The sequence below is a fragment of the Erithacus rubecula genome (genome assembly GCF_903797595.1).
Source record: "Erithacus rubecula genome assembly, chromosome: 22".
Lineage (NCBI taxonomy): Eukaryota > Metazoa > Chordata > Aves > Passeriformes > Muscicapidae > Erithacus > Erithacus rubecula.
In genome coordinates this window covers 9,842,545-9,863,800 of record NC_136674.1, presented here as the reverse complement: position 1 = coordinate 9,863,800, position 21,256 = coordinate 9,842,545, and the positions used below count along the sequence as shown (strand labels likewise).

The 21,256-nt window shown below is 52.0% G+C and overlaps 2 protein-coding genes across 2 annotated transcripts in view; both read left to right on the top strand.

Moving 5' to 3' along the window:
- LOC306811325 (S-adenosyl-L-methionine-dependent tRNA 4-demethylwyosine synthase TYW1-like) overlaps positions 1 to 21,256 on the top strand; it is a 396,352-nt gene that overhangs the window by 112,581 nt on the left and 262,515 nt on the right. The window lies entirely within an intron of this gene.
- CALN1 (calneuron 1) overlaps positions 4,651 to 21,256 on the top strand; it is a 139,241-nt gene continuing 122,635 nt past the window's right edge. Inside the window, exon 1 of the mRNA XM_079324938.1 lies at positions 4,651 to 5,191. The gene's annotated coding sequence lies outside the window, so the exon portion shown is untranslated. The remainder of the gene's footprint in view (positions 5,192 to 21,256) is intronic.

Genomic DNA, 21,256 nt, shown 5'->3' with positions numbered 1-21,256 from the left:
AGCAGACTGCAGGGACAAAACTTTTGGGGGTTTTAGTTGAAGGTTTTCCTGATTTGAGGAAATTTGAAATTTTCCAGCTGTGTCTGACTCAGTTGAAGGCAAGAAAAAAACAAACAATGTGGGCAGCAGAGCCAACAGGACCTGCTTTCTGTGGAGTTACAGCCTTCAAATCTTCACCCTGCACTCTCAGCTCCTTCCCTCAGCCCCAGCAGCCTGGCAGAAAACTTTCCTTGGGGAAAGGATTGTCCAGCCCTGCCCAGGACATGCCCAGAAAGGTTTGAAGCCCACATGGCCTCACTGAATCTGTGATTTCAGGGAATGAAGCCCATGTTTGGGCTGGGCAGTGATGTTGTCTCTGCACATGACAGAGCTGAATTTGTCTCTTCCTCTCACAGACTTTATTTTGGGCTTTTCCAATCACTTGTCTTGTTGGAAGAGCAGATCCTTGGGATCTGTGCTACAGGTTGAAATGAGTCTGAGTTGGGCAATATGAGCAGAAGGGAGCAGGATGGACAGTTCAGGGATTAGGTTCTGTGACCTTGGCTTTTCCTGAGGCTGCAGCTGGAGCAGCCAGAGAGGAGTAGCAGTTGGGGAAGCTGTCAGCTCACAGCTCCTTAATTCTTCTCTTACATTTGGAAAACGTAACCCAGCCCATCAATAAGGGCTCTTCTGTTCCCTCTGTCAGTTAGAAACTGATTTATGTCCTGAAACAGAATGATTTAGGTCTCCTTCACATTTTTCTTCCAAGCTGCTTGCCAGTGGAAGTGGGGATTCCCATCATTTGTCATGGACAGTCCCCTCTGGGTCCTGCTCAGCCCTGGCTCTCAGCTTGTCTTGCAGAAAATATCACCCACCAACTGTGGAAACAAAACAAAACAAAACAAAAAAATCCCCTTTTTTCCATATCTGGAACCCAGATACTGCTTTTTGTCATTCTCATATTCCCTTACAGCAGACCTGGTAAAGATTAGTTTGATGCTGATTTTTGCCTTTCAAACACAGCTGAAGCTGGGGATTTTTTTTTTGCCAGATTTGCAGCTTTTGAAGGGGTCTCTCCTTTGAGGACAGCCTGGCATTGAGCAGGGTCAAGATCAGGATGAAGCCTGTCCTGGGCTGGGCAGGATCAAGGGAGGGAAAAGCCTTTGATGAGGAAAAGTCACATCCACACAGCAGGAATGCAGTTTAATTCACAAATCTGGGGGCAAAGAAGAATAATTTGTGATTATCAGCTCCCCCATGTTTAACCAGCTTTTTGTTTGTTTCCATATTCCTTTTGAAGTTCTCCAAAACAATCCCCCTGTGCAAGAGAACAAGAGTTTCAAAGCTTTGCCTTCAGATTCAGGAGACCAACCCCCTACCCACAGGTTTGCAGAGTGTTCCATTCTCTCTGCTTTTTATCTTTATTAAAGGGCTGTAATTTGGGTGATTCATTGCAGTTCCCTTGGCCTGACACAATTTTGCACCTGGAGAGGCCATTGTCTGCCCAGAGCAGATCCCTGGGGTCCTGCTCCATGCAGCACAGGAGGATTGTCACAGAAAACCCTCTGGGAATCAGGAATTCATTAATTCAGCCAGAGGGAGGGCTTGAGCCAGCTGGGCTGAGCAGTGAAACCCCTGGGCTGTGCTGTGAGAACTCAGAACCAGGGAGGCACCAAGGGGCTCTTCTAACCCCAAAAGCAAAGCAAGTGAGGTAGTGTGGCCTCCAAAAAACATGATGGAGCCAGACAAGATGCATCCTGACTCATGAAAACCTGCAAAAGTTAATATTCCTGGGCCCAGGAATGGGAGAAGTTAACACTGCTGGGCTCAGGAATGGCAAAGTTAACACTGCTGGGCTCAGGAATGGGAAAAGTTAACACTGCTGGGCTCAGGAATGGGAAAAGTTAACGCTGCTGGGCTCAGGAATGGGAAAAGTTAACACTGCTGGGCTCAGGAATGGCACAAGTTAACACTGCTGGGTTCAGGATTTGTGGCTCATGAGTGGAAAGCTCAGTTCTGCTGTGAGCTCAGCCATTCCTGGCTTTCCAAGGAGCTTCATCGGGCTGGAAAAGGAATGGAGCAGGAACATGATGTGGAGTTTGGAGCAGATCCTGCCAGCTCTGCTCCTGAGGGATGGGTCTGTGCCACTCCACTGGCTGGGCCAGGGGGATGTCCCTGCCCTGGAGCCCTTCCCAGCCCTGCCCCAGGCCTGGGAAAGGGAGGCTGAGCTGCAGGTGGAGCCAGGGCTGATCCAGTCTCTGCTTCAGCTCCTCTCACTGAAGTGCCTCTCCCTTGGTGCTTTTTGGAAGCCTCTAGCTTTGTCTTTCCACCTCATCTGCACAAACCTGATGTTTCTGTGAGACACAGTCCCTGAGCACCCTCAGGGTCAGTAAAATCAGTGGTGCCACTTCCCTGAGGAAATCAAACCCCACCAGGAGTGAAGGGAGCAAGGCTGAGGGAGTGATGCTGCACCTTGGCCATGCAGACACCAACTCCTGCTGGGCTGAAACTCTGCAAACCCTGCCGGGACCATCAGGGACAGGCCCAGATGGGGCCACCTGCAAGATTCAGGGTGGAGGACAACTGCAAGATTGATGGGCTGTGGAAAAGAATGCAGAGAAAACCTTCCACGAGTCACACTTCACATTAGAGGTGTCCAATGAGCCCAACACTGACTGAGGCTGTGGCAAAGAGGCTTTGAGCTCACTGCACAAGGAGGATCTGCTTTGATGTGGTCATGGATCAGCTCATTCTAGAGAAAAGGGAAAAAATAAATGTATCAGTCAAAAGCCAAAAATTCCACAACTCCAGGGTGGCATCAAGAGGTTCATTTGACCCTCACCACACACTCCCAGGCTGACTAAAGAGAAGGAATAAATGCAAGGTTCATTTCAGGAGCACAAGGAGTCAGCTGAAAACACAAACAAGGCTGAGGCTCTTCCCAAAGTGGAACAGCTCAGCCTTTCCAGCCTGGCCAACTGCAAGCCTGAGCCTGACTGTGTTTGATCTGGGAATCAGATTTAGCCCACACCATCCCAATGAAAAATATCACACGTGGTCTGCACTTCAGGCTATGTTCCAATATCTGAAGGAAGGGATCTTTTAATTGAAAACCTTAATGTTTCTCGTTATATTTAAAATTAGAGCAGAACGGCAATAAAATTGGTCATGGGATTGAGACAAGTTTTCAGGGAGGGAAAGAAATTTATTCTTCATTTTTTACATTGAGGCAACCGTTAAAAGCTTGGGCACATTTGATTACGTCAATGCAAGGATTAATAATTAAAGGAACAACAACCACATGCCTTGGAGAGACACATGAGATGGCAGCAGTTTGGGCTGGAGCCTCTGAGGACACCCTGGGTTTTTTTGGAGTCTCACCCCTGCCTGCTGCCCCTCAGTATTTAAAGAAGCACTTTCCCACCAGGTCTGCTAGTCAATGCCTTTCCCAGGAATTTTCAGCTGGTGCCTAAACCCAGGGAAATGGTACCAACACTTGGTATCACATCGATTTTGAAGGAAAACCGTGCTCTTCCCACAGTTTATGAGGGGTTCAAAGAGAAATGTTTGGGGTGACACCCTCCAGCCCCCAGCAGGAGCCCTGGCAGATGGTGATGCCCCAAAAACCCCACAGACTGAAGTCAACATCACCCAGGAATGATGGAGAAGGAGGCTCCAAAGCCTCCAGCCGTCCGCAGAGCTGGATGGATCTGCAGACTGGGGCTGCACACGGAGCCAAGCAGGTTCCTTTGATTTTCTCTGTGGATCTGCTCGTTAGCCCCAGGGCTGGGAGCGCCTTCCTGGGCACTGCAGGCGGCTCAGAGCCTTGGGCTGAGGGATGGAGTCTCTGACTCCAGCACGGTTTTCCCAACCAGGCGCAAATGGCGCTTCCCCTCCCTCCATGGTGGGAATCTTCTCCTTCATTAATAACCTGCTAATTATCCCAGCAGCTTGGAGCTGGGTTGCAGCACGGAATTAGAACCAGCTTTTCCTTTTGGCACTCACCCCTGGGTGTAATTAATGAGGCGAGAGGAAGCCAGAACACGCGGGTCAGCCTGAGAGCACGGCACACATTGATCGGACACCCAGAGCGGGATGTTCCGAGCCGGCCTCGGCGAGGGAGGGCAGCATTCCGGGTCAAACCGGGCAAAAGAGGTAAACAAGAAAGATGTGCTACTTGTTTTGGTTTTCCCCAGTCGAACTCAAAATCTGGACCAAGGAGGGCTCCATGGAAACCCTGCTCTTCATCCCCTTTCCTTTTTTTGGGAAAGCTGGATGGAAGGCTGGCACTGTGTCTTGGCCATGCCTGCCCCGCTGAGCAGCCTGAGGGGCACGGAGAGCCCAACACTGTCGCAGACGAGTGTTTCCATGGAGGTCTGGAGAACGCCTGGAGCTGGAGAGGGACCTGGAGCTGGAGGAAGGATCAGCGTCACTCGCACGCTGCCAGCGCCAGGTTGTCTCCGCGCTGCCTTGGCACCAGCAAGTGGCCTCCAAATCCAAATGGAATTGCTTCCCTGCTCACGGGACGTGGGCAGGAGGCTGAGGACCCCGTCTTGCAGGGCTGGGCTGGGGTGACGCAGCCCGTCCCCGTCCCCACCACCCCGGGTGACGCAGCCCTTCCCAACAGCCCCGCTCCACCCAGGGCTGCCACTGGAGCGGCAACGCCTTTGGGCACTGCCACGGGGTGGTGGCATCACCAGGACAGAGGAACGCGATCCTCCTCCTCCCACTTCTCTGGAGCACTGCTAGAGCACAAACTTTGCTCCTGGGGAGCGCTCGGGCTGCCCTCGCCCACTCTGCTGCCTGTGGGATCCCCTCTCGCCGCCCTCCGCGCCTGCTGGAGGGAGCCTCGATTCCCACCTTGCAGCTGGTGCCAGAGCAGCCTCGCTGCTGCCGGCCCCGGCCCCGGGGCTGCCACGATGCCCCCGACGGGCGGCAGGAGGATGCTGACGCTGGCAGGCCCGGGCAGCAGCGCGGCGCTCGGGGGGGAGCAGCAGTGCCAAATTGGGGTTCTAGCCCTTTAAATCCGATCCGGTACTGCAAAAAAAAGGACGAGCGAGCAGGAGAGAGCCTTCAGACTCTTTTAATTAAAGCTTGTACCATATTCTGTATTCCCAAGTCACGGCAGCCGCCCGCGCTCCCCAGGACACCTCGGGCTCGGTCTGCGGCGCGGCATGGACGGGCACGGCGGCTCGGCGGGCACCGGCTGGAGGTACGCGCGAGGGACGGGGTGCGGGCTCGGCTTCTCCGCTCCTGCGAGCATCCCCTGCCTGCCTGCCAGCTGCGAGCATCCCCTGCCTTCCCCGAGTGTTTGCTTTGCCGGGATGAGAGCCGAAGGCGCCGCTGTGGCTCACGGGGGCCGGTGGCAGCAGGAGCCCTCCCACCGCGCACCTGGGACCCGGGGCTGCCTGTCCTGCCACCTCCGCTCCCTTCCCTCTCCCCTCCCTCGCTTTTCAATAATTGAGTGCGTGACCCAGAGTTGTGGCTTTCCCCCCCCCCCCTCCTCCTCCCCTCGCTGCTTAAATCCCGGCGCTGCCGTTCAGCAGAAGATAAGTTGGGATGCCTGGCCCATAAATCACGGCAGAAGTTGGTCCCCGCCGCGCTGCCGCCGCTCGGCTCCTCTCCGTCCCCCGTCTCCCCCAGGTTAGGGGAGTTTTGCCACATCCTTCCATGCGCATTGCACTCGCAATGCAGAGCAGTTCTGGAGAGCCTCGCGGAGCGAGTCCCCGCTTATTGGGAACGACAGCGTTGTTCGCACGCCGGAGTCTCCCCTCCCCAGCACTCTCACCCACCCGAGCCTCAGCTGGGCTGATAAATCGCCCTTCAGCAGGAGCCCTGTGCCCAGAGAACATTTAACTGTGAATTGCCCCGCTCAGCCAGTGATTTTCCTCTCCTCCTTAACCGAGCGACTCTGTTTATATTTCCACGCAACGTGGCTTTTCCCTTAAATTATGGATTGCCGTTCCTTCGTCCCCGTCTCAGGTGGGTGCATCCTTAAGGTGCCCTGACCTTACTGAGAACCCGTTTGAGTATTTGCAGCCGGGTCCCAGGTGAGCCTCTCTCCTGCATGGAGCCCGGAGGGAAAGAGGCTGTGCCAGCAAACATTTATCCTGGTGCCTATCGGAGGTTAATAACTCTTTTGACAAATAGCAGCCTTCTCGAGGCTTGAAATAGGATTGGAAAAGCAGCCACTAATCTCCTTGAGAAGTGCTCGATGGTAGCCACCTCTCAGGAAATCAGGAGAGGAGCTGTTTACGTTCTGCATGTTGAGGCGTTAGCACAGCAAAAAAAAAAAAAAAAAAAAAAAATCCCGCTTTTCTTAATCCACCGGGAAAAACTCTGCCTCACCTTCATCTCCCGGGGCAGAGGGCTTGGGGAGGGAATCCTGTCAGCTCAGCACGGCCCAAAGCCCACAGGACTGTGGGGCTGCACAGCTGGGTCAGGAAAATGGGGTTTTTCTCCTCACCAATGGTGTTTGCCATAAGTGAGGGAGAGACGGGACGGAGAACTTGGAAGCGAGCAGGGAGAGCGGAGCCGTGGGTCGGAGAATGAGCGTCTGAGCAGCAGCCTCTGCAGGGGTCGGGTGGTTTGTGGGCAGCAAAACACTTCGCCTTGGGCAGTGGGAGAGTGAAACTCGGAGAGGAGGGGGCACAGAGCCCGCAAGAAAAAGCAGCGGTGCCAGGACAGAGGGAAATCGCAGAGTGCGGGGCTGCGCAGGCACAGGGGTGCTGGGCACCCCAGCGCTTGGAGGTTGTTGATTTTCCCCTCTTTCCTCAGCAGTTCCCACCCCTCGGTAGTGCTTTAGCCATCTGTGACTTTGGTGACATTAGGAAGGAGCCTGTCCCCTGTGACCGAGAGGTGGGATAATGGCTCCATTGTTCCCAGCTCCAAGGGAAGAAAATGACCTGGCAGGGAAACCTGAAAGTGCCTGAAAGTTAAAAAGCCCCGTTCCCGTGGTCTGAGCGGGGCTGCAGGCAAGCTCTTCTCAGGTGAGGCCCCTGGAACCTGCTCCCTCCATCCTGCAGAGCTGGAGAACACCGAGCAGGGTTTGCAAACCCCCAAAAAATACAAGCAGTGTGTTGAACGATGAACAAAATGTGCATCTTTTTTGAGCAAAGCAGCTCAAGCACACGGAGGGTGGGGAGTAATTATTTATAGTGCCATCAGCAGAAATAATAGAATGAAATGAAGGACTGAAAAGTTTTGCTGACTCTCAGGGAACGCGTCCTGGCATGGACGGATCGTTCCCGGGCCCAGCCCTTCGCAACTCCAGCGCTCCCAAGAGAAGCCTGGAGACACAGCAGAGCCTGGGATGCAGGGAGAGCGGCTGGGAGCCGATCCCAGCGGGAGGATGGAGCTGCCACCTCCCTGCCGAGCCCCCGGCGCTGCCCGAGCCCGGACCTGGGTCCCGCTGGATGCCTGAGCAGGGAAGGAGCAGCGCCCTGCGAGGGGAAGGGAGCCCAGGTTTGGCTTTTCCATTTCATTCTGGGAGCACTGGGATTGAGAAGGGGGGTGAGGAGATGTTTTTGAGATTGGCAATTAGTGTTTTGTGCTCTGTAATTAAGCTCATTGTGCTGGGTTTCAGTCACTCTTGCACCCAGGGGTTGGGAGGATTGGCAGGACCTGCTGGAATCTCACATTAAAGGTGACCTGCACCAGGGTTTCTTTCCTAAAAGGAGATAATTGAGCTTCAACTCCTCTTTGTGGGGAGGAGAAAGCCTCTTTGGCATTTCCCCCCCCCCCCTTTTTCTTCACCCAGGAATGGTGAGTAGTGCCAAGCTTGTTCCTCCCCATCTGGGCAGATGTTGGAGGTGGGCTGAGGCTGGTGTAGGTGGGAAGGGTGAATTTGAACCCTGATTTGAGCCCAGCTGCAGGCTCTGGGCAAGTGTGGCAGAGTCTCCAGGAAAGCTCTGTGGGTTCTGAGCAGCCTTGCTCAGGCTCCTTGCTAGCTTCACCAGGGACCATCCCCAGGTGGGCACAGAGGGTTGAGTTTAAAGGTCCCACCAGGCCATTCACCCACCTTGCCTTGTCTGTCCATCTCCAACCAGCCAAGATTTTCCTGCTCCAAAGCAAAGCTGAATTTCTGAGGAAGAGGCAGAAAAATACTTCTATTTTTATAGTAGGCAATAACCTTTCCTACTTCCTAGACTCTGTAAAGTGGAAAGAGCCCAGGCACACAAGGCAGAGCTTTCATTTCTGCTTTCCCTTTGCCAGTCACCTTTAAACAAAAGGAGCCCAGCAGGGTGTCTGGAGCAGGAAGGGACCAATATGGATCTGACGGAGATAAAAACCTAAATTTACTACTTTGAGTTGCTAGAATCTAATAGATTCTTCTATTTAGAGCAAAGGATGTTTGTCAAGCTCATTCTCCATCTCTGGCAGGGTACTGCAGTTGGAATTAGTCTGATAAATTAAAAGCAGTCTAAAGAAGTCTGAAATGGGAAAAACACAGCATATGAATGAAATTGCTGTTATTGAGGGAAATGCTGGAGGGACAGACAGCAGCACAGTGTGCCAGGCTGGGGGGTGGCAGAGTCACAGCCAGGGGATGGCAGGATCCAGCCATGGAGCTGCAGGGAGGGATCATCCTGACTGTGGTCATCTGGGGGGCTTGGGGGGCTTTTCACAGCAGGTTCACCCACCTCACGCTATGCTATTGTAATCTTTGATGTTTTTACTCTTTTTTCCCCCCTCCTTTGGAACATGTTTTAGCCTTTTGAACAGAAGCCACTCTCAGTGCATTATTTTAAGCCCCCATATGAATGGAAGGAGGTGAGAGGCTGCCCAGACAGTGCAAACCTTGTGTTCCATGGTCACCCAGAGACTGCCAGAAATCAATGTCTGCTGGTCTTTAAATGGAGCTAAACCAAATCGTGTCAGGAGCTCTGGGGATCCTTGAGAGCAGATTTTCAAGAAAGTCATGTACAGGTGTTGCCCAGTTTGATGCAGCTTTCACCCTTTAAATCCTCCTGTGCTCAGAACTGACTGACTCTGGGTTGCTCCTGGCTCCAGCCAAAGCCTGGACTCCAGTTTGAGAGCTGCCCAAGTGCTCTGGGAGCCTCAGGCACTGTTTCAAAGGGGATTAATAAACCCTCAGGAGCTGCTGATGCTTCACTGGGAGTTGGCGGGAGGCCCCTGCTGATTTTGGAAAGGTTTCTCCTGGACGCTCCACTGCAGGAGCAAAGGCAAGAAGGAGCTGGCACCCCCAGACCTGAAAAGGAAACAGGAACCTATTCAGAACGTGGTTTTATTTTTGCTGCCTCATAAATCCACTGTGGCAAAGCAGCCTATGGAGCTGGGAAGGGATTAACTTGGGAAGAGGAAAGGTCTCCCAGGGGTTAAGCACAAGAAAGCTGCTGGTTCTTAAGAACAAGGAGCTGCCATGGAGCTGCTGCTGCTGGTGAGGAGTCACCAGGCCGGGCTGCTCCGGGGATGTTTGTGCCTTGTAATGATCTGCAACCCCCCTGACACCTCAGCTGCCTCCAGGGCTGGGGCTGTGCAGGAGGAGACAGCAGGAGAGTGACACAGAACACCAGAATCCCAGAATGGTTCAGCTGGCAAGCAGCTTCTGTGGGGTGGCACTGTCCCTTGGCACCTCAGTCCATGCAGAGCTGTGTTGGTTTGGTTAAATTCCTCTCAATGAGTTCACATCCAAAATCCTATTTTCTGGAACAAAAGGTGCTGATCCCAGAGCTGTTGTAATGCAAATAACACCAGTGGGATTAATCCCAAGCCATCCTGGCCTCAAAGAAAAACACAGAGAAAAGCCTGAAGGGGCAGGACCCTACTCAGCTGCACCCCAGCTGTTCCAAGTCCTGATGAATACTCAGGAAAAGGAGATCCAGGCACTTTGGCTAATCCAGAAAAACAAGCAGGTAGAGTGGATGGATTCTTTTCTCCATCAGGTTGTACCATGGATTGAAGGTGCAGTTTTGTCCTGTGACCTCATTGAAGCAACAGTGCTCTCCTTGGGATTGTAGATAAATATCCTACTCCCTCCTGGACTGGGAGCTGTAAAAGGGGCTTTCTCTGGGATCCAGGAAGGAGATGGATCTGTGCACAATGCTGTCCCTGCTCTTTCCAGCCAAGCTGAGCCGTGTGAGAGGGTGGATGATGAGGTGATAAGGGCTTATCCCTGTTCTGGCACAAAGGCAAGGGGCTCCACACGGGGTCTCATTTAATGCTTGAGGAAACCATTGCAGCTCCAGAGAGGCTGGAGCAGCCAGAGGCAGCAGGAAGCCTTGGGCAGCTCTGCTGATCCCTTTGGGAGCACTGACCCTATTTCAGCCCCTGCCAGCTCACAAACCCAGCAGAGTCTGGCCCTGAGCTGGGCTCCCAGACTGCTCCAGGCTCAGGTGCCAAGTGTCAGAGCCACGGATGGGGACAGTGAAGGTGTCCCTGCCCGGGCAGGGGGTGGGGTGAGATGGGCTTCTCCAACCCCAACCATGATTCCATGGAAGCCTTGGCAGTCTGTGGTGATGGCCCAGAGGTGTAGGCTGGGTGAGAGGAGCTGCTGGGTCCGTGCACATCCATGGATGGGTGGCACAGGATCCCTGGGGGCGTAGGGGGACCTTGTCCCACCCACAGGTCTGTTGTGCTACTCCTCTGGCTCAGCACCACTGCAAGCCTGGATCCCAAAGGCCAGAGGGGCTGCTGTGAGTTGGCAGTCTGGCTTTTTAGGGGAGGGGAGGGGTGCCCATGGGAGCAGCAGGCAGGAAAGGAGAGGGGAGCCTGGGGAGTCAGAGAAACTTTGCAGTGGGGTTGTGAGGAAACAGGAGACTCCTGATGGCCCTGCCCTTGTCCTAAGGACTGTCCCCTCTGAGCACCTCCTTCGTGTGTTCTCACTCTGGAGAGAAAACACCACCATAAGGTATGTTTGTAAAAGTTGCTGGCAGGGTGGGAGAGGGAGCAGTGAGGGGAGCACAGAGCTGGCACTCCCTGGTGCTGAGCTCCAGCTCCAGGCAGGGCTGGGATGGAGAGCATCCTCTGAAGGGTACAGCACAACAGGCTCTGCTCTGACAGCCAGAGCCCAGAGCTCCCTCTGGGACCTGCAGAAACCAGAGTCTGCCTTCCCCCCTCCCTCCCTGCCACCCCTCAGGCCACTACCCAAGGCAAGCTCATGCAAGTCCCTTAAAGCTATTGATTTTTGGTGATGCCATGCCTGAGAGTCACCCCAAAGGGTTTGAAAGAAGAGATTAGCTGAGTTTAAGAGTGTGAATTATGAAGAGAACCTGCTCTGTGCAAAGCACAGGGTCACTGGTGATGGTTCACTGGGCTTTTTCTTGACCATTAGTTAAACACTTTATGTCCAAACTGTGATCCACATTAAATTGCTGGAACATGTCTTGTAGCTCTCAGTGCCCAGCAGCTCCACGAGGAAATATTTCCTTCTCTGGCAGTAGGAAAAAAAACATGGAGAAGGAGGGAATTAGTATTGGAGCTCCATCCCTGGGACTCTCCCTCTAGGGAGGACAAATTCCCCTCTCACCTCATCTCCTGGAGAAGGGCAAGTGCAGCCCATTCCTCCTCCAATTTCCCAGCTCCTCTCAACTCCTGCTGAAAACTTCCTGAGCTGAAGGCTGTCTCTCATTTTCAATGCATTATTTTTTTCCTCTTTTGAGCACTTGATGTCTTCCAGGAAAAAATCAACAACATAATTGGGCACTATTTGTAAAAACATTTCCTCTGCCTTTTTCTTTTTTTGAAATGACTTCTTGGTAATTTCGTTGGGTCCCTCTTGAGTCTGGTGCTGTGAAAAACAGTAAGTGTTTGTTCTCTATTGCCTTTGCTCCTTGGTGTTGAGGATATGATTAAACTCTGCTTTAGTAGGTGTCTCCTACATCCCTTTCAAGCATCTCTTTGCCCCTGAAGGGCCTTGATGTGTCAGCCTATTTCTGTGCAGAATTCTGTCTCTGGCCAAGCTCCTTTCCCTCTTCTCCCCCTTCCTCACTCTGTTATCTCCCTTCCCAGTGCTCTGAGCAGGATTTATTCATCCTGCAGGTGCATGACATAGCCAGGCAGCAGCACAGCTCCAGCTGGTTCTGTTTGACAGAAACCCCTCACGTTGGATTTGCCTGTGGCTCTTTCCAAAGCAGCCTCCACACCTCAGTGACCCTCCCTGTCCTGCATTGCTGAGTCCAGAGATCAGAATTTGGTGAGGAGAGCGTGGGGCCTTTTCTACTGAGCAGGATTTGGCTCTGGAATTCAGCCCTTTAGACCCCCAGAGGCTGGATTTTGTCAGGTGTTTGTGCAGCTGTTGCAGCACAGGGTTTGCTCCTCCTGCTTGACTCTGTGCCATTGAGGGAAGTTGTCCCTGCACTCACACCCCTCCAGCCCCCAGGTAATTCCCCAGCAGTGGGTCTGTTCTCCAGGGCTCTCTGGGGCTGCACTGGGAAGTTGCTCCCATTATGAAAACTGCTCATCTTTGTTCCTGTCTCCTTTTCCCAGCAAACAATTCCCTGCTCCTTTCAGCCTGTCCTGGGCTGTGCTGGGTGCTCACCAGCAGCCACATCCCCCTGCCACCATTCCTTCTCCTCCTGCTCCTGAGCCAGGTGTTGCTCTGAGCCCTTTTTGGCCAACCCCACTGCAGCAGTCCAAGCAATTTGTCCCACCTAGGGATCTCTTTTCTCCCTGGATACACTTGGAGCAGTGCCTTTTAGCTCTCCTGGGCTGCTGCACAACCTTTTTTTCCTTTTACCTCTGGTTGCTTGGCTAGTCTGTGATTATTCCAGGTTTGCAACAGAGAGTTTAAAGCAGTTATTTTAATCTTTTAACTTCTCCTTTTTTATTTTTATTCAAGCAGCCTCTCAATTTTTAATGTGTTATATAATTTTAAATTATATAACAATCAGTATACCGTGTGTTTATACATTTACACCTTTTTATAATTAATATAAATTCTATGTATTTACATATATTACACAATAAATATTACACAATACATATATATATAGTCAGGTGTGTACACACATATACATGGTTGTGTTAGTTTGGTATTAATTGGTATTTAGAAGAAGGTATTCACAGAAGTTTTTTTCTTGAGAACTTTCTCTGTGAGTTAATGAAACTAATTGGAGGCTGGTTTGGTTGTTGATAGCTTGAGAAACTAATTAAAGAATTTGGCTTGTTTTTGTGAATTTACATTTTAAAGACAGCAAACCCAGGGAGGGTTCTTTTTTAAATTTTAAACCTACCTTACTTTTAGTCCTAATCCCATCTCACAACAAAAAATAAATATATTAAAATTAACAAATCTAAACCACTAGAATGGTGTATCCATATTTGCAGTCATAGGAGCAATTGTGACACCTTGGATTGCTCCTGGCCCCACCAATACTGAGTAAAGTCATAATTACCCATCACCACTCATTCATTGATGGCAATTTCAATCCCCTTTCATTTTGAAGTCACTCCTGCATTGCTGTGACAGTGGTCAAATTAGAGGTGGCAGGACTATTCAAGCAGGCCTAAATTAAGTAATAATTGAAGTGTTTGAAGGAAAATGAGAATGGTTGTCAGGGTCAGCCTTAAATATGTTTTGCTAGCAGAAGAATTCTGATGAAAATTGCAGTGCTGTATGAGAGATGATTGGGTTTTATTTTAAAGTAAATAAGTAGAACAGGAGAGAAAGGGGGAGGACACATAAGAGCACAGTAAGTAAGATGCATAATCAAATTAAAACTTTTGCACAGTGATATTGCATGAGGGAAAGCTGCAGAGTTTAAATACTGAATAGATTTTGTTTACCAAAACCCCAGAATGTTTGAAAGCACATTGGACTAATTTATACATCCTATACTTTATGGAAAATTTATTTAATTTGGGGAAATGAGGCCCCTTTTGATAAGTAATAGCTCAAAGTGCTGCTGAAAAACAACAGCAGCATAGAAAAAGTTATTTTAGAGATCTCAAGAGCTGCCAGCCAAGTCCTGTTTTAGAAAAACATGTAAATTCAATTGCAGTGACTTCAGTCAATGGCACAGAGCACACACTGAGGTGAAGAGCCTGTGCCTGCTTTTCTGACAAATTCTCACATCAAATCCTTACATTTCCTGAGCCAGGAAACCCGATGAGCACAGGAGCAGCCCTGGGTCACTGAAATCCCCTGGCACTCAGGGCTCTGTGGGACCTGCTGGGCTTCAGGTCCTGCCCAAGCTCAGAGCCCATCAGTGTGGCTCTGGAGCACAGGGCCACCCTCTGAGATGCCAGCACAGGTGACAAGGTTTTAGGTACTCAGCATGTGGATCCCAGTGCTTCCTGTGCTGCCAAGGGCTGGGATCAAACCTTGGTGCTGCCAGAGCCCTGGGGACAGTGACCCTGCCCTGGGCCACCAGGGAGGGACTGTCCTGCTCTGCTCCAGCTGGGCCAGCCTCATCTCACATTTTGTGTGAAATCTGGGGCACCACGAGGTAGGGAAGCCATGAATCCATTTTGGAAGCATCCAAAGGAGGCCATGAAGAAGGTGAAGGGCCTTGAGGGGAAGAGGAGCAGCTGAGGGCACTTGGAATGATCAGCTGGAGCAGGGATTCATCACGGGTACATTGTCCTCATGATGGGCAGAGGAGGGGCAGACAATGATCTCTGCTCTGTGTGACAGGGACAGGACCTGAGGGAGCAGCTGGGGCTGTGCCAGGGCAGGCTCAGGCTGGAGATCAGGCAAGGTTCTTCCCCAGAGGTGCTCCCCAGGGAATAGGCACAGCCAGGAGCTGCCAGGGATGCCCAGGGATGTCTGGGGTGTCTGTTCAGGGCTGGGGGATCCCTGGGGGTTCCTTCCAGCTCAGGATATCCCATGACCCTGTGATGCCCTGAGTGTCCTCACCTGTGTCCCACCCACACCCTCCCCATGGAGCCCAGTTAAGCTCAGCCTCCTGTAGGATCCTTTGCTCCCACCCTGTCTCCTGCACCTCCACTGCAGCTTTGTTTTCATCTGCTCCTGACTGAGCTTTTTGGCTGGAGCTTGGATGGAATTCCTCCCTTTTCCCTGAGCTCTCCAGCACTCAGCCATGCTCAGGGAGTTGAGAGCCCACAGGACTCACTGCCCGCACTGAGCCCACCCTTGGGTCCTGCTTTGGTCGTTCCCACCATGGAACAGATGCCCTCTGTCCCTCCCTGAGCCACCATTCCAGCATGGAATCTCTCCTGCTGGGTCAGTGCCACCACAAGCAGGGGCAGTGTGGGCTGGGTTGGCTTTGACTTCCCTGCTGGGATCTCCAGGAGCTGCTGCTGCAGTCAGGAGCAGGCTGTGGAGGTGGGGTGGAAGAGGCGCTGGCTGGCTGAGCACATCTGTGCCCTCACACTGCTGCAAAGCCCTGCCCCAGCCCTGACATCTCTGAGAGCCCAAAGGCTGCTTTGTGCCTGCCCTAGCTGTCAGAGTCTGCAGCTCTTTTGCATCCCCAGTTCTGTGCCATTCCCAGCCCTTTGCCATCCCTAGGTCTGTGCCATCCCCAGCCCTGTGCCATCCTTAGGTCTGTGCCATCCCCAGGGCAGCTCTTTGCCATTCCCAGCTCTGTGCCATCCCCAGCCCTTTTCCATCCCCAAGGCAGCTCTGTGACATCCCCAGCCCTTTGCCATCCCGAGCTCTGTGCCATCCCCAGAGCAGCTCTTTGCCATCCCCAGCTCTTCTGCTTCCCCAGTGAAGCTCTTTTCCATGCCCAGCCCTTTGTCATCCCCATCTCTGTGCCATCTCCAGGGCAGCTCTGTGCCATCCCCATCTCTGTGCCATCCCCAGGGCAGCTCTGTGCCATCCCCAGCTCTGTGCCATCCCCAGGGCAGCTCTGTGCCATCCCCAGCTCTGTGCCATCCCCAGCTCTGTGCCATCCCCAGAGCAGCTTTTTCATCCCCAGCACTTTACCATCCCCAGCCCTTTGCCACCCCCAGGGCAGCTCTGTGCCATCCCCATCTCTGTGCCATCCCCAGGCTTTGCCATCCCCATCTCTGTGCCATCCCCAGCTCTGTGCCATGCCCAGGGCAGCCCTTTGCCATTCCACACGGATTCCCTGGCACTCCAGCTTGGCCATCCTCACAAGCACCTGCTGGAGCCTGGCTTTGAGCCAGACCTGCCAGACCTGGACCTAAACCTGTTCCTCTTTGCCTCTTTTGCTTGTGCTTCATTCCTGGCTGGGGCTCTGAGCTCAGGAGTCCCTTGCTCTGCACAAACTGCTGCTTCCACCTTGGAGCAGAAGCATTTCCAGGGAATTTGCTGCAGCACATGGCAATTATGTGACGGAAGTTGGGTGAGAGGGAGCAGGAATAATTTGCAAATTCTGCCAACAAAATCTCATTCATTTTTGTTGTTGTTGTTTTCTTCCTCGTACCTTGGCAAGATTCTTTCCTGTTTTTCTTTCATTCCATGGCAAATGCACAATAGGAACAGGAGGTCAATCACTTGGAATTGTCAATTTATAATTTTTTCTGACGTTGCCAGTTGCTTTTTCTAAAGACAGTGAGCAGTGTATGAAGCCCTTGTTGGGTAACAGAAATAATTAGATGATTTCTAAATTTCCAAGAGCTGTTAGGTACTCAGCACCCTCCTTCCCTAATATCCTGTGGCTCTGTATTTGTGCCAATAAACAGAATTGTTTAACTTGCAGATGAATTGTAATTAAGTCAAATTGACCCCAGAATTCCCACCTGCAGATATTGGGAACAGGATATGAAGACAAAAAATAGCAGCTGGAATGGAAGATTCTGTGAAAGAATCCCAGGATGTCAAAAATAATATTTTTGTCCAAATCATTCCAGGAAAGCTTAGAGGATCAGCCCAGGTATAGGATAAAGAATAAGAAATGATTGTTACAAATGCAGGAGGTCAGATAAGTATGGCTTAGTGAACAGGGAAAATATGCCTGTAAAATTAAAAATGAGTGAACTTTCAGCTGGGTGGGGAGGAAAAAGATGGTTACAGGGAGGGAAAAAAGAAAATTTGAGTCAAACTATGCTAAGTTGACAGGTCTTTTCATCTCCTGGAATGGTCCCTTCTAGTTTGGATGAGGAAGTAGTTTAGATTTGGTGATTTCAGATTTAGAGGAATTGTTCACCTATTTTTTTTTTAAGCAGATCATTTTAGTTTGCATGGGAAGCTCTCCATGATCCATTAATGGATCCCTGAATGGGCTGGATGGGCTGGGGGTTTTTCCCTCTCCCTTTGCCTGATGTGAGCTGTGGGTTGTGTGTCTGTCCTGGTTTAAAGGACAGGTGTCTGCCAATAAAGGCAGAAGCTTCTCCTTGAAATAGAGAATGTAAACCCCCTTTCTCTAAATTATTGTCATAATTTTGAAATTAAGGGGCTCTCAGGCAAAGATATGGGAATTAGGAATAACAGTTCTTTACTAGAAAATTAAAATAGAAATGCAGTATTACAAAGAACAATCCCAAACCCTACCAGAGTCAGAATCCAAGCTGACACCCCTCAGTCAGTCAGGGTGGTGGCACAGTCCCATTCCATGGTGGCTGCATCCTCCTGCAGGGGCAGATGTGGTTCAGCTGGAGCAGTGCTCCTGGAGAAGGTGCAGTTTCCTCTGAAGGTGCAGGGATGATGTGGAAAGGTCTGGCTTTCCTCTGGAATCCAGTGGAAAGAAGGTGCCTTGGTGTCCAAAATGTCAGTTTTTCTCTGGGTAGGAAAGGCTTGGCTCCTGCCCTGGCTGGAGCATCTCCCAGTGGGATGATGGAATTTTATCAATCATGCACTGGGACTCAGTGGCCATTAATGGGAGATATCTCCTGGAGGGAGGATGGGCTGTGGGAAGATAAAGATGATTGCCCAGCTGGTTTAAAGATGGCCCATGAGTAGATAATATGTGCCAGGAGATCAGGGGCACTGCCCCACCCGGGTCAGCAGTTGGGACAGAACACACATTGCTGGGCACAACCCAGCACAATATTTTAGGAATATCCTGTGTGTCCCAGCCACAGCCTCACCTTCACCTGGAAACATCAGGGAGCACCCAAAGCACCATTCTGGTGTGGAGAGGAGTGCTCATGGAACTGCCCTTCCATCCCCACAGGAACTGTGCCACAGACAACCCTCCCACCTTCTGTCCAGGTGCCAAGGGCTTCCTTCAGCCTGTCCCTCAAGTGAGAGGGCAGCTCAGCATTCAGGATTAAATCCTGGCATGGAAGTGCCTGCAAGCCATGTTGGACATCTTGGAAGTGACTGAGTGACCTTGAATGGAAGTGCAGCTGCCAGGGCTGGGGTTTTGCCCCAGGCTGCCACAGCAAGCCTGGATAAAACCTTCTAAATGGGACAGATTTTCCTGGCTGCTTCAGGCAGACATCAGCCACAAGGTCCTTAGATGCAAGCAAGGCCTAATGTTTAGGCTATCAGCTCTTTTGTGACTTCATTTTGCTTGTAGGACCTTCTTAGCCAGCAGAGAAATAGAGATCTGGGAAAGCTGCACAGAAGTTCCACAGGCAACTTTATTTCTATGAAGGGATCCAGCAGCGAATCTGAGTACATGGAATATCAAAGGGGTTTTATAGGGTTGGGGTGCTTTGAGAAGTGGACCAATAAAATTAGAGATTGAAAAACTATCCAACTACTTTAAAGTTTTAGGTGAAAGAGTGACCAATTACTTAGAGAATTGAGAAAAGACCAATTGGGACACTAAGAGATAACACAGGGGGTCTACAGGGGGGTGAACAATTTCTCTAGCATGAGTCATCCTAAGGAAGGATTTCTTATCTAAGGGATCATTTTCTAGGGAGGCCCTGAAAGGGTATCTGAATCATCCACAACGAAGTGTTCTGGGATGAAGGGGACAATGATCCACTGTCCCCCTCCCCTCCCCTCTGCACTTCCCCAACCCTCTCCACCATCCTCTGCCTCTCCTGGAAAGAAAAATGAGATGTGAAAGGAAAGAAGCACTGGGAAAATGTGGGAATGCAGCTGTCTCAGCAGCAGTCCAGGTGTCCCTTCTGGCTCATCAGGAGGAGCTGTGGTGTAAAGGAGCCCTGAGCCCCAGCCAGCCCCTGTACCTGCTCCCAGCCCCTTCTCCAGAGGTGAAGTCTGGAGCAGCTGCTCATTTTCATTTCAGCTGGGGGGTTTGTGCTATTAATAAGCCTGGAAAGTAGCCACATGTTCCCTGAGTTATGTAACAGATGTTAAATTCCCCGAGATGAAGAGGTGTCAGCCTGATGGAAGAAGTGATGTGAGGACCTTTCTTTTTCCTTGGAGCCGGGTTTCTCCTCTTACGAGCAGGATTGATTTTCTGCCAGTGGAGAGGAAAGCAAGCGGCGTCACCCCCGCTTTGGAGCCAGCCCCGCCTTTGTCTGCGCTCCTCCTGCCTGTCCCCAGCCGCACATTTTGGTGACGAGTGTCCCCGAGGGTCCCCGAAGGTCCCCGAGGGACGATGTGCCCGGGGGAGCTCCGTGCTCAGCATCGGCGCCTCCTCGGCTCGGGGGGAGGAGGAGCACAGGGAACCCAGGGCCAGGAGCTTCCAGTGCTGGGCCAGCGAGGGCTGGGCTGAAAATGCCTTCCCAGTTAACCCTTTCGGTGATACACCAGCCACTGAGGTGTTCCAGCCTCACTGGGGTGCTGTGAGCTCGCTGGAGGTGAGGACACAGGAGGTGTCTTAGGGAAAGGGTTAAAAAGGGTTTCATTCAGTATTATCTTGGATAATTTTTGTTTTTAGGGTTGTTGTTCCTGATCTTCCTCTCTCACAGAGTGAGCACTTCTGGGGAAAGGACCTCAGCAGTTCAGGGTGGTGTTTACCCACGATGGAGCTCTTCCTAAAATCCCTGCTGTGGCACCTGGCATAAAGATTGAGGCCACACCTTGAGGATGAGGCACCTCCAGTACTGTGTCCAGTTCTGGGCTGCTCCAAGACAGACCCAGAGGGGCTGGAGCATGTCCAGGACAGGGAATGGAGCTGGGAAGGGGCTGGAGCCCCAGGAGCAGCTGAGGGAGCTGGAAAGGGGCTGAGCCTGGAGAAAAGGAGGCTCAGGAGGGACCTTGTGGCTCTGCACAACTCCCTGCCAGGAGGGCACAGCCGGGGGGGTCGGGCTCTGCTCCAGGGAACAGGGACAGGAGGAGAGGGAACGGCCTCAGGCTGGGCAGGGGAGGTTTGGGTGGATATGAGGAGGAATTTCCCCATGGAAAGGATGGCCAGGCACTGGAAGGGGCTCAGGGAGGTTTGGAGTCCTCATCCCTGGAGGTGCCCAGGGAAGGCCTGAACATGACACTCAGTGCTCTGGGCTGGGGATAAGGTGGGGCAGGCACAGCTTGGACTGGATGATCCTGGAGCTCAGTGATCCTGGTACTGGGAGATGGAGGGGTGCTGTCAGTCCCGTGGGAGAGCCGTGTCTGGATGGGGATTGGAGACCTGGGACCCAGGGGTGCCACGTTTTCTGTTTGTGGAAATACCAGTGAGACAGAAATCAGAGGCACAGGGATGGCTGAGCTCCAGGAGGAGCCACTGGCTGCTCCCTCCCAGGGGTGACTCTGCTCAGACTTCATTTCTGTTCAGTTCTGTTCATTTCTGATCTGCTCCACGGCCTCCTGTCTCTCACTGTGGCAGGACAGCAGTGAGGCTCTGCTCCAGCACTGTGCCTGCTCCTCCTGGGAATGCAGCTCAGGCACAGCCAGGGACAGGGACAGATCCTGTATGGGGACAGATCCTGTGGATAGGGACAGGTCCTGTTGGTGGGGTCAGGTCCTGTGGGTAGGGACAGGTCCTGTGGATAGGGGCATGTCCCGTGGATTTGGACAGGTCCTGTGGATGGGGACAGATCCTGTGGATAGGGACAGGTCCTGTGGATGGGGACAGATCCTGTGGATAGGGACAGGTCCTGTGGATAAGGACAGATCCTGTGGATGGGGACAGGTCCTGTGGATAGGGGCATGTCCCGTGGATTTGGACAGATCCTGTGGGTAGGGACAGATCCCGTGGATGGGGACAGGTCCTGCTGTAACTATAGCCATGTTCTGCCACTTCTACTCTTAATGACACTGCGGGGAAGGGCCCTCGTGGATTCTGTTCTCTTTTTTCACATCCTGCACGAGGCAGGGACAGAAGTGAAGGCAGTGACTTCCTGCTCAGTGTGGAAATCAGCAGAATTTAGGATGTGCAGGGAATCTCCAGAGCACAGACACCTAATCTGGGCAGGCTGTCACAAGGCTGGATCCCCCAGGCAAAGAATTGACTGTTGGACACTTGGCAGTAAAAAAGAAACCTGTGGGGAACTGGGGACTGGATTTTGGGTGGTTTTCCCATTTCTACCCAGTTCCCCTTCTCTTGTCCTTCAGGAACAGTGACAGCCGTGCACTCGGTGTAATTCACTG